The 10,602-nt window shown below is 51.7% G+C and overlaps 1 long non-coding RNA gene across 4 annotated transcripts; it reads right to left on the reverse strand.

Moving 5' to 3' along the window:
• Positions 1–432: 432 nt before the first annotated feature.
• LOC134980073 (uncharacterized) lies at positions 433–9,319 on the reverse strand. 4 transcript variants are annotated; one of them, XR_010190327.1, is made up of 2 exons: positions 8,898–9,319; positions 433–1,118 (listed from the first exon to the last, which is right to left on the reverse strand). It is a non-coding gene; the product is annotated as an uncharacterized LOC134980073 (long non-coding RNA). The 4 variants fall into 4 exon arrangements; XR_010190329.1 differs by lacking the exon at positions 8,898–9,319 and adding an exon at positions 8,151–8,728; XR_010190328.1 differs by lacking the exon at positions 8,898–9,319 and adding an exon at positions 3,470–3,838.
• Between the last annotated feature and the right edge of the window lie 1,283 nt (positions 9,320–10,602).

A 10,602-nucleotide genomic window follows, 5' to 3' on the forward strand; every position in this document is an offset into this window, starting at 1 on the left:
TGATCCTACCCAACCCACTGTCATCACCTGGTGGCGTGTGGAGACATCTTAGAGAATACAAGCAGTAGATAAAACGGGGCTGCCTCATGTCCTAGTGGCAATGGTATATACGGCTGGTACTGTGCTGGAACACACGATGGCTGTCACAGCACCCAGTGATGGATACACGGCAGCACCATAGCTCATACCACAGATGTTTCCCTTTCCCCAACTCTGCAACCAGAGAACGTTCATAAGGTCTGCAAGCAGCAAAATGTCATGTGTAACATGCGGCCATGTACATTCATCTCATACCAAGTGCATTAGTGTATTGTAAACATGCCACTACTCCACCGTTTCCATACTACGGCCACTAGGTGGCGGTGCTCTAGTAGGAGCCACATGGCCGGTAAACGCTGATAGTGTCACAGGTAAAACAATGATAGGAGCAGGTTTACTCAACGCGTTTAATGATTGTTTAACAGTTCTAAACACAACACGCAGGTGATTCGCCTGCAGACAGACTGTATTCTAGGTACGGCTTTCTCCACGGAGGCACGCCTCATATCCAGTCTTTGGGGAGGTGGGTGTATTGGGGGGGGGGGCATCTGTGAGCCTCAGATTTAGATCTTGCATTGGCTAAGCTCCCACTAAAAACAGGTTCAGGTACACAGGAGACCTGTGACCCATTTGGCGGTAACATCCGCAGGAAGAAACGGTCTCTGCAGCCGTCCTGGGGAGACCACTCGCTGGAGGAACGGTGGACAGGGCGCGTGTCTCCATACATTCAACAGTAAAATAACCTTGAAAAGAAAAGCCAAATAAAAAGTTCCAAGTATCAAAAACAACGTAAAAGGAACTGTAAAAAGAGGCGACGGGCCGGTGCCCGCCCGTTGTTTCTCCGCACAGACAGAATAAAAGCTTTATTCAAATCCATCAGTCATTAGCCTTTGAGTTGTCCTGGCCCGTGGGTGCGTCCAGCTTTGCGCTGAGGTGGCCCTCGACACAGAGTTGTTGGCTGTCTGGCTCGTCTTGTGGTAGAATGGGGCCAGGCAAAATGGGGCAAGGCTGAATGGGGTCAGTCACAATGGGCGGAAAAAGGGAAGTGGGGTCAGGTATGACCAATTCCGGCCTGCGGCCTGTGAACAAGTGAAGATAAAGGGTTGTTAGACTGGATGATAAAAACATGAACAGGGCACCCAAAGCTGTACAATAGAGAAATCGCCCACTGCATTCTATATAGTACCCCAGCTTCCATTGTAGTCATTACAGAAGGGGTGACTGTCCAGGAACATGCACCGGCTAAACAATCTGCCCGGAAGAAAGGGGGGGGGGGTTATTGTTGCTCCCTCCACACACAGGACAGGATAATGTAGCTCAGCACTGACCCTCCTCCTCCCCTGGGACCTCCGCGGCCGCACATTCCACTCATAGTGCCTGGATGTTGCTGTTGAAGATCTACCCGACAGAAAACAAGTAAGTTACACACATGAAGCGTGGCGCCCTCCGCTGCCAAGTAATGATGTAGCAGGCAGAACACACTGGAATACCGGACCACGCCAAGAGGGGTTGGGTATGTAGAGGCGGGATGCCTTGCTACGTGATGTAACGCAGACTCCCTGGTACATGACACTACTACGGGGCAGTGTCGCATCATCCTGTCCATGGCTTACTCAGCAGAGAGAACACTACAAACACAGGCCTGGGAGCTACAACTGTATTTAGGACCACCGTACCCCTTTATGACCCCTTGTCCATGTAAATGGACATTAACCCCTTCAGTGGTGACTCTTTGGAATTTGGTCACGGACCTCCCAGGGCATGATTTTAAACATTTTTAACCTGCCCGTTGCCAGGGGTTTCATGCGCGTTGCCAGGGGTTTCATGCATTGTGTCATGCTTTTTGCCAGGGGTTCTATGCTCTGGGATCCATGCTCTATGCCTATGGGTAGCTAGGGATGGCCACCAATCATCGATGATTCAAAATCATCGATGGTCTATGACCAATGTTGAATACGTTTACCATTGGTGGGGGAGAACCAGATGGTTTCCCGCCATCTAAGGTTTAGTGCTACTGAATTGTTTTTTTCCCCCTCCAAAGTGTCAGGGCACTGAGCTTAGCTCCGCCCCCTGATGCCCACTAAGCTATGCCCCCTGGTTCGCCCGCATTTGTACAGTAATGCAGGGATGACTATCGATGGTCATTCCTACGGGTAGCATTTGCTAGCACTGAAATCTCCCCCCCTCCCTTGCACTCCATTCGGCTGGTGGACTTTTGCAGAATGACGCGATCGCGTCACGACGCGATCGCGTCATTCTGCAAAAATCCACCGCCAAACAGAGTGCAAGGAGGAAGGAAGGGAAGCAGCAGCATGCCCCGGGGTTGTCAGTCTGCACAGCACAGTCCGCCCCAGGAATTTTCCGGGCATGCCACTGAAGGGATTAAATATCTGTTCTTAATAATATTTAATTTAATCATTTTAATGTAATAATAACTGAATAATGAAATAAAAAAATATTAAACAATTAAAAAAAAACAAAAAAACTTTTTTTGGGGTTACTTAGGGCACCATTTGACAGTGTCACTGGGATACAGCGAAACATGCAGTGGGTCATGAAGGGTTAAGCAGCGCAGCTCCAACACACTACATGACATAAAACGTTCCGCATCATTACATGCAGCAGAGCTCCTCACGGTGCCTGTTAGGGGTGGAACCACTGAGCTTGCACTTACAGTAGCCGGAGCCCTTGATCTTTGGAACACCACGGACTTCCCACGCAGCTTCAATGGCCCCATGTTCTGTATACAGCGTGCCCCCCTGCAGACCATCCAGGGAGTGTATACCACCTTCCCTGCTCATTCCACCAAAAGCATCATCCCACCTGTGTTCCTTCCCTAGACAGGCCCATCCCAGGAGAATACCCCCATAGTCATAGGCGCCACCCAGCGGAGGTAGATGTAGACCTCATGGGGCCCTAGCAAGACACTAATTTGAGGTCCCCTTCCTCAAACCTCCCCCCCCCCCCCCCCCCCCTTCACAGTCAGTGTTCCAGCTGAGGTAATGAATGTGATATAAAAAAGGAACTACTGACAAAACCAGAGATACCCACAACCTGCGGCAATCCAGCCACAGAGCACTACAAGCCCCAGCATGCCCTGACAATCAAGCCATAATGTGACTGTAGTTCTGTAAGAAATAAAGAGCCACAGGCGACCTCGCTCTGGAAACAGACTGTCCCCTATGGGAGGCATATTATATGTCAGGCTCAGGACGGGTCATGCAGTGATGGAGAGTTAGATACTGAGGCTGAGGCATGGTATTACCCCCCCCCACTTCACATCTCCCCTCCACCCCCAGACACACACACTGCTGGCCAAGAGTGTCATCCCCTTCTCAGAATCCTCCGCAGAAAGTATAGAGATAAACTCAGCCGCAGCTCAGAGGGCCAATGTATGTCCTCTCCCCGGCCCCCAAGCCGCCCCGCTCACCTCTGCAATATAGTGACTTCAGGGTCTCAAGGACAAGGTGGGCGCCTGACTCTAGCCGTCCTGGAAACATAGATTTTCAGGGCCCGGACTTCATCCAGCAACTTGGAAGCCTCCAAGTCCCGAGTAGCCGCAGGCACCACAATAGGTTGGTTCAAATGAACGCTGATACCACCTTAGGGAGAAATTGGGGACGAGTCCTCAATTCTGCCCTGTCCATATGGAAGATCAGATAGGGGCTTTTACATGACAAAGACGCCAATTCTGACACACGCCTAGCCGAAGCCAAGGCCAAAAGCATGACCACTTTCCACGTGAGATATTTCAACTCCACGGTCTGAAGTGGCTCAAACCAATGTGATTTTAGGAAATCCAACACACAACGTTGAGATCCCAAGGTGCCACTGGAGGCACAAAAGGAGGCTGAATATGCAGCACTCCCTTAACAAACGTCTGAACTTCAGGCAATGAAGCCAGTTCTTTTTGAAAGAAAATAGACAGGGCCGAAATCTGGACTTTAATTTTAGGCCCATAGTCACTCCTGACTGTAGGAAGTGCAGAAATCGACCCAGCTGAAATTCTTCTGTTGGGGCCTTCATAGCCTCACACCAAGCAACATATTTTCGCCATATGCGGTGCTAATGTTTTGCTGTCACATCCTTCCTAGCTTTTATCAGCGTAGGAATAACTTCATCCGGAATGCCCTTTTCCATCAGGATCCGGCGTTCAACCGCCATGCGTCAAACGCAGCCGCGGTAAGTCTTGGAACAGACAGGGCCCCTGCTGTAGCAGGTCCTGTCTGAGAGGCAGAGGCCAAGGGTCCTCTGAAATCATCTCTTGTAGTTCCGGGTACCAAGTCCTTCTTGGCCATCTGGAACGATGAGTACAGTCTTACTCCTCTCTTTCTTATTATCCTCAGTACCTTTGGTATGAGAGGAAGAGGAGGGAACACATAAACCGACTGGTACACCCACGGTGTCACTAGAGCGTCCCACAGCTATCGCCTGAGGGTCCCTATTTATGTGTAGGGAAGCCTCCTGACTTGACCATTGTCCTTGGAAGTTTCTTCCCTGAGTGACTGCCCCCCAACCTCGGAGGCTTGCATCCGTGGTCACCAGGACCCAGTCCTGTATGCCGAATCTGCGGCCCTCGAGAAGATGAGCACTCTGCAGCCACCACAGTAGAGACACCCTGGCCCTCGGGGACAGGGTGATCAGCCGATGCATTTGAAGATGCGATCCGGACCACTTGTCCAACAGATCCCACTGGAAGATCCTTGCATGGAACCTGCCGAATGGAATTGCCTCGTAAGAAGCTACCATCTTTCCCAGGACTCGCGTGCAGTGATGCACCGACACCTGTCTTGGTTTTAGGAGGTCTCTGACCAGAGATGACAACTCCTTGGCCTTCTCCTCCGGGAGAAACACCTTCTTCTGTTCTGTGTCCAGAATCATACCCAGGAACAGCAGACGCGTCGTAGGAACCAGCTGCGACTTTGGGATATTCATAATCCAGCCGTGCTGTTGTAGCACTTCCTGAGATAGTGCTACTCCGACCAACAACTGCTCCCTGGACCTCGCCTTTATAAGGAGATCGTCCAAGTACGGGATAATTATAACTCCCTTCTTCCGAAGGAGTATCATCATTTCGGCCATTACTTTGGTAAATACCCTCGGTGCCGTGGACAGACCAAACGGCAACGTCTGGAATTGGTAATGGCAGTCCTGTACCACAAAACAGAGGTACACCTGGTGAGGTGGGTAAATGGGGACATGTAGGTAAGCATCCTTGATGTCCAGTGATACCATGTAATCCCCCTCTTCCAGGCTTGCAATAACCGCCCTGAGCGATTGCATTTTGAACTTGAACTTCCTTATATAAGTGTTCAAGGATTTCAAATTTAGAATGGGTCTCACCGAACCGTCTGGTTTCGGTACCACAAACATTGTGGAATAGTAACCCCGTCCCTGTTGAAGGAGGGGAACTTTGATTATCACCTGCTGGAGGTACAGCTTGTGAATTGCCGCCAGTATTACCTCCCTGTCCTGGGGAGTAGCTGGCAAGGCTGATTTGAGGTAACGGCGAGGGGGAGACGTCTCGAACTCCAGCTTGTATCCCTGAGATACCACTTGTAGAACCCAGAGATACACCTGTGAGCCAACCCACTGGTCGCTGAAGTTCTGGAGACGGGCCCCCACCGCACCTGGCTCCACATGTGGAGCCCCAGCGTCATGCGGTGGACTTAGTGGAAGCAGGGGAGGATTTTTGTTCTTGGGAACTGGCTGTATGGTGCAGCTTTTTCCCTCTACCCCTGCCTCTGGGCAGAAAGGACGCGCCTCTGACCCGCTTGCCTTTCTGAGGCCGAAAGGACTGTACTTGATAATACGGTGCTTTCTTAGGCTGTGAGGGAACCTGAGGTAAAAAAGTCGACTTCCCAGCTGTTGCTGTGGATACGAGGTCCGAAAGACCGTCCCCAAACAATTCCTCACCCTTATAAGGCAAAATTTCCATGTGCCTTTAGAATCAGCATCACCTGTCCACTGCCGAGTCCATAATACTCTCCTGGCAGAAATGGACATTGCATTAATTCTAGATGCCAGCCGGCAAATGTCCCTCTGTGCATCTCTCATATATAAGACTACGTCTTTAATATGCTCTATGGTTAGCAATATAGTGTCCCTGTCAAGGGAATTAATGTTATCAGACAGGGAATCAGACCACGCTGCTGCAGCACTACACATCCATGCTGAAGCAATAGCAGGTCTTAGTATAGTACCTGAGTGTGTATACACAGACTTCAGGATAGTCTCCTGCTTTCTATCTGCAGGCTCCTTTAAGGCGGCCGTATCCTGAGAAGGCAGTGCCACCTTTTTTGATAAGCGTGTGAGCGCCTTGTCCACCTTAGGGGATGTCTCCCAGCGTAACCTATCCGTTGGCGGGAAAGGGTACGCCATTAGTAAACGCTTAGAAATTACTAGTTTCTTATCTGGGGAACCCCACGCTTCTTCACACAATTCATTTAACTCATCAGATGGGGGAAAAGTCACTGGCTGCTTTTTCTCCCCAAACATAATACCCTTTTTTGTGGTAACCGGGTTAATGTCAGAAATGTGCAACACATTTTTCATTGCCGTAATCATGCATCGGATGGCCCTAGTGGATTGTATATTTGTTTCATCCTCGTCGACACTGGAGTCAGACTCCGTGTCGACATCTGTGTCTGCCATTTGAGGTAGCGGGCGTTTTTGAGCCCCTGACGGCCTCTGAGATGCCTGGGCAGGCGCGGGCTGAGATGCCGCCTGTCCCAAAGCTGCGTCATCGAACCTTTTATGCAAGGAGTTGACACTGTCGGTTAATACCTTCCACATATCCATCCACTCAGGTGTCGGCCCCGCAGGGGGCGACATAACACTTATCGGCACCTGCTCCGCCTCCACGTAAGCGTCCTCATCAAACATGTCGACACAGTCGTACTGACACACCGCACACACACACAGGGAATGCTCTGACTGAGGACAGGACCCCACAAAGTCCTTTGGGGAGACAGAGAGAGAGTATGCCAGCACACACCAGAGCGCTATATAACAGAGGGATATACACTACACACAAGTGAATTTTCCCCCTATAGCTGCTTATATCACAATTTGCGCCTAAATTTATGTGCCCCCCTTTCTCTTTTTTACCATTTCTGTAGTGTATACTGCAGGGGAGAGCCTGGGGAGCGTCCTTCCAGCGGAGCTGTGAAGAGAAAATGGCGCTGGCTGTGCTGAGGGAGATAGCCCCGCCCCTTCAACGGCGGGCTTCTCCCACTTTTTATAACGTTAATGGCGGGGTTTTTTGCACATATACAGTGTTAAACACTGTATTATGTGCTTTTTATTGCCAAAAGGTATATTAATTGCAGCCCAGGGCGCCCCCCCCCCCCCCCAGCACCCACCAGTGACCGGAGCGTGTGGTGTGCTGTGGGAGCAATGGCGCACAGCTGCAGTGCTGTGCGCTACCTTATTGAAGACCGAAGTCTTCAGCCGCCGATTTCCTCCGGTTTCTTCCGTCTTCTGGCTCTGCAAGGGGGACGGCGGCGCGGCTCCGGGAACGGACGATCGAGGTCGGGCCCTGTGTTCGATCCCTCTGGAGCTAATGGTGTCCAGTAACCTAGAAGCACAAGCTAGCTGCAAGCAGGTAGGTTTGCTTCTCTCCCCTCAGTCCCACGTAGCAGTGAGTCTGTTGCCAGCAGATCTCACTGAAAATAAAAAACCTAACAAATACTTTCTTTCTAGGAAGCTCAGGAGAGCCCACTAGGAGCACCCAGCTCTGGCCGGGCACAGATTCTAACTGAGGTCTGGAGGAGGGGCATAGAGGGAGGAGCCAGTGCACACCAGATATAGTACCTAATCTTTCTTTTAAGAGTGCCCAGTCTCCTGCGGAGCCCGTCTATTCCCCATGGTCCTTACGGAGTACCCAGCATCCACTAGGACGTCAGAGAAAAACAAAAAACTTTTTTTGGGGTAACTTAGGGCACCATTTGGCAGTGTCACTGGGATACAGCGGAAACATGCAGTGGGTCATGAAGGGTTAAGCAGCGCAGCTCCAACACACTACATGACATAAAACGTTCCGCATCATTACATGCAGCAGAGCTCCTCACGGTGCCTGTTAGGGGTGGAACCACTGAGCTTGCACTTACAGTAGCCGGGAGCCCTTGATCTTTGGAACACCACGGACTTCCCACGCAGCTTCAATGGCCCCATGTTCTGTATACAGCGTGCCCCCCTGCAGACTATCCAGGGAGTGTATACCACCTTCCCTGCTCATTCCACCAAAAGCCTCATCCCACCTGCGTTCCATCCCTAGACAGGCCCATCCCAGGAGAATACCCCCATAGTCATAGGCGCCACCCAGCGGAGGTAGATGTAGACCTCATGGGGCCCTAGGCAAGACACTAATTTGAGGTCCCCTTCCTCAAACCTCCCCCCCCCCAGTCAGTGTTCCAGCTGAGGTAATGAATGTGATATAAAAAAGGAACTACTGACAAAACCAGAGATACCCACAACCTGCGGGCAATCCAGCCACAGAGCACTACAAGCCCAAGCATGCCCTGACAACCCAGCCACAATGTGACTGTAGTTCTGTAAGAAATAAAGAGCCACAGGCGACCTCGCTCTGGAAACAGACTGTCCCCTATGGGAGGCATATTATATGTCAGGCTCAGGACGGGCCATGAAGTGATGGAGAGTTAGATACTGAGGCTGAGGCATGGTATTACCCCCCCCCCCCCACTTCACATCTCCCCTCCACCCCCAGACACACACACTGCTGGCCAAGAGTGTCATCCCCTTCTCAGAATCCTCCGCAGAAAGTATAGAGATAAACTCAGCCACAGCTCAGAGGGCCAATGTATGTCCTCTCCCCGGCCCCCAGCCGCCCCGCTCACCTCTGCAATATAGTGACTTCAGGGTCTCAAGGACAAGGTGGGCGCTGAGCAGGGGCTTCTGCTAAATCCTAGCGGGCTAATGGACCTCTGGCTTCTAGTGATGGGTCGTATATATAGTTCCCAATTCCGGCAAAGGTCAGTCAGACAGACAGCTTATCAAATTCCATAACCACCCACATAAGCTTCATAAATAAACATATCTACTTACACCCCCCCGCACAGTCCTCCCGTATCATCATCGTGTTCCTTCCTTTCACTTTCCCTTCCTCCTGACCCCGGGTCATCATTGCCGTGTGACCATATCATGCAGCCCACCAATCTGGAGGACCACTATGCAGTAGGTAGCCCTTATCCTTGTGTATCAATGCCTATCTCCCTACAGCAGTGTTTCCCAACCACGGTCCTCAAGGCACACTAACAGTCCTGGTTTTAGTGATATCCAGGCTTGAACACAGGTGACTTAATTAGTACCTCAGTTATTTTGATTTAACCATCTGTGCTGCAGCCTGGATATCACTAAAACCTGCACTGTTGGTGTGCCTTGAGGACCGTGGTTGGGAATGCCTGCCCTACAGAATGCATACATCCCAACTGTCCCGAATTTCGCGGGACAGTCCCATTTTTTTGGGACTGTCCCGCTGTCCCACCCGCGGGCCACAGTGTCCCGCGGTGGGGGGGGTCAGTTGGGAGGCTCTGTCAATCGCTGCTCTGCTTAGCAGAGCAGCGGTGAATAGACGCTGTGCGCATGCGCACAGCGTCTATTCAGTGGAGTCAGAGGGAGCATGCCAGCGGCTCACAGAGCGCTGGGCATGCCCCATCAGTGACGAAAACGGGGCGTGGCTCGTGAGTCCTCCCACAAAGCCACGCCCCTTTTCATAGGTCACACCCCTTTATTAGGCCACACTCCCTTTTCATAGGCCACGGGAGCGCTGAGGTATTCCTGCACTGTCAGAGTGAGTGCACAGCCGGGATAGTGCCGCCGCCAGGGGGTTCAACAGCCAGGTCATAGCTGCTGCGTCCCATCACCCCAAGTGGGAAGGCCGTCCCCCTTCCTCCCCGCAGTGTTTTCTGTAACTGCCCCCAGCAGCTACACGGAAACCATGGACCTAGCCGTGGAGTTTGTGCCTTCCTTCCTGATCCGGGGCAGCTTGTCTGCGGACGGACAAGAGGAGGACGGTAAGGAGCGAAGCTGATGGAGGCTCGCTGCCCCCTCCCTGGTCTTCTCACTGTGATGGAGGTATCTGTGGTGTGATGGGAGACAGACACCGTGATGGCTCCAGCCGGCTCTTCCCCATTAACCTGCGCGTGCCTGGGAGGGAGGGTTCCTATGTCAGCAATAGTAGTGGGGGCCCCTAAAACCTACATTGTCCTGGGCCCCCACCAGAAATAATCCAGCCCTGGGGATTACTTTGTAGGTGCTACTACAGCTGCTATACTTTTCAGCAGGCCCGGTTCTAAGCCTTGTGTCTCCCAGTGCAAACTTTTCCTTTCCCCCCCTACCCCAATTCAAAACAGGGACAGTGCATGCCAAATAGGGGTGTAACTTAACGGGGAAGGGGCGTGGCCACAGAATAGTACCAATTCACATTACACCGCACAGTAGTGTCCATCAGTCCCGTGAGGGCTGTTCCTAGCCAATTTGGCTCCCAGTACGAGATAAAAAAAATGCGCCGCCCCCCTCCCGTTCACATAAGAAAAAATGCGC

Source organism: Pseudophryne corroboree, chromosome 12 (assembly GCF_028390025.1).
Source record: "Pseudophryne corroboree isolate aPseCor3 chromosome 12, aPseCor3.hap2, whole genome shotgun sequence".
NCBI classification, from domain to species: Eukaryota; Metazoa; Chordata; class Amphibia; order Anura; family Myobatrachidae; genus Pseudophryne; species Pseudophryne corroboree.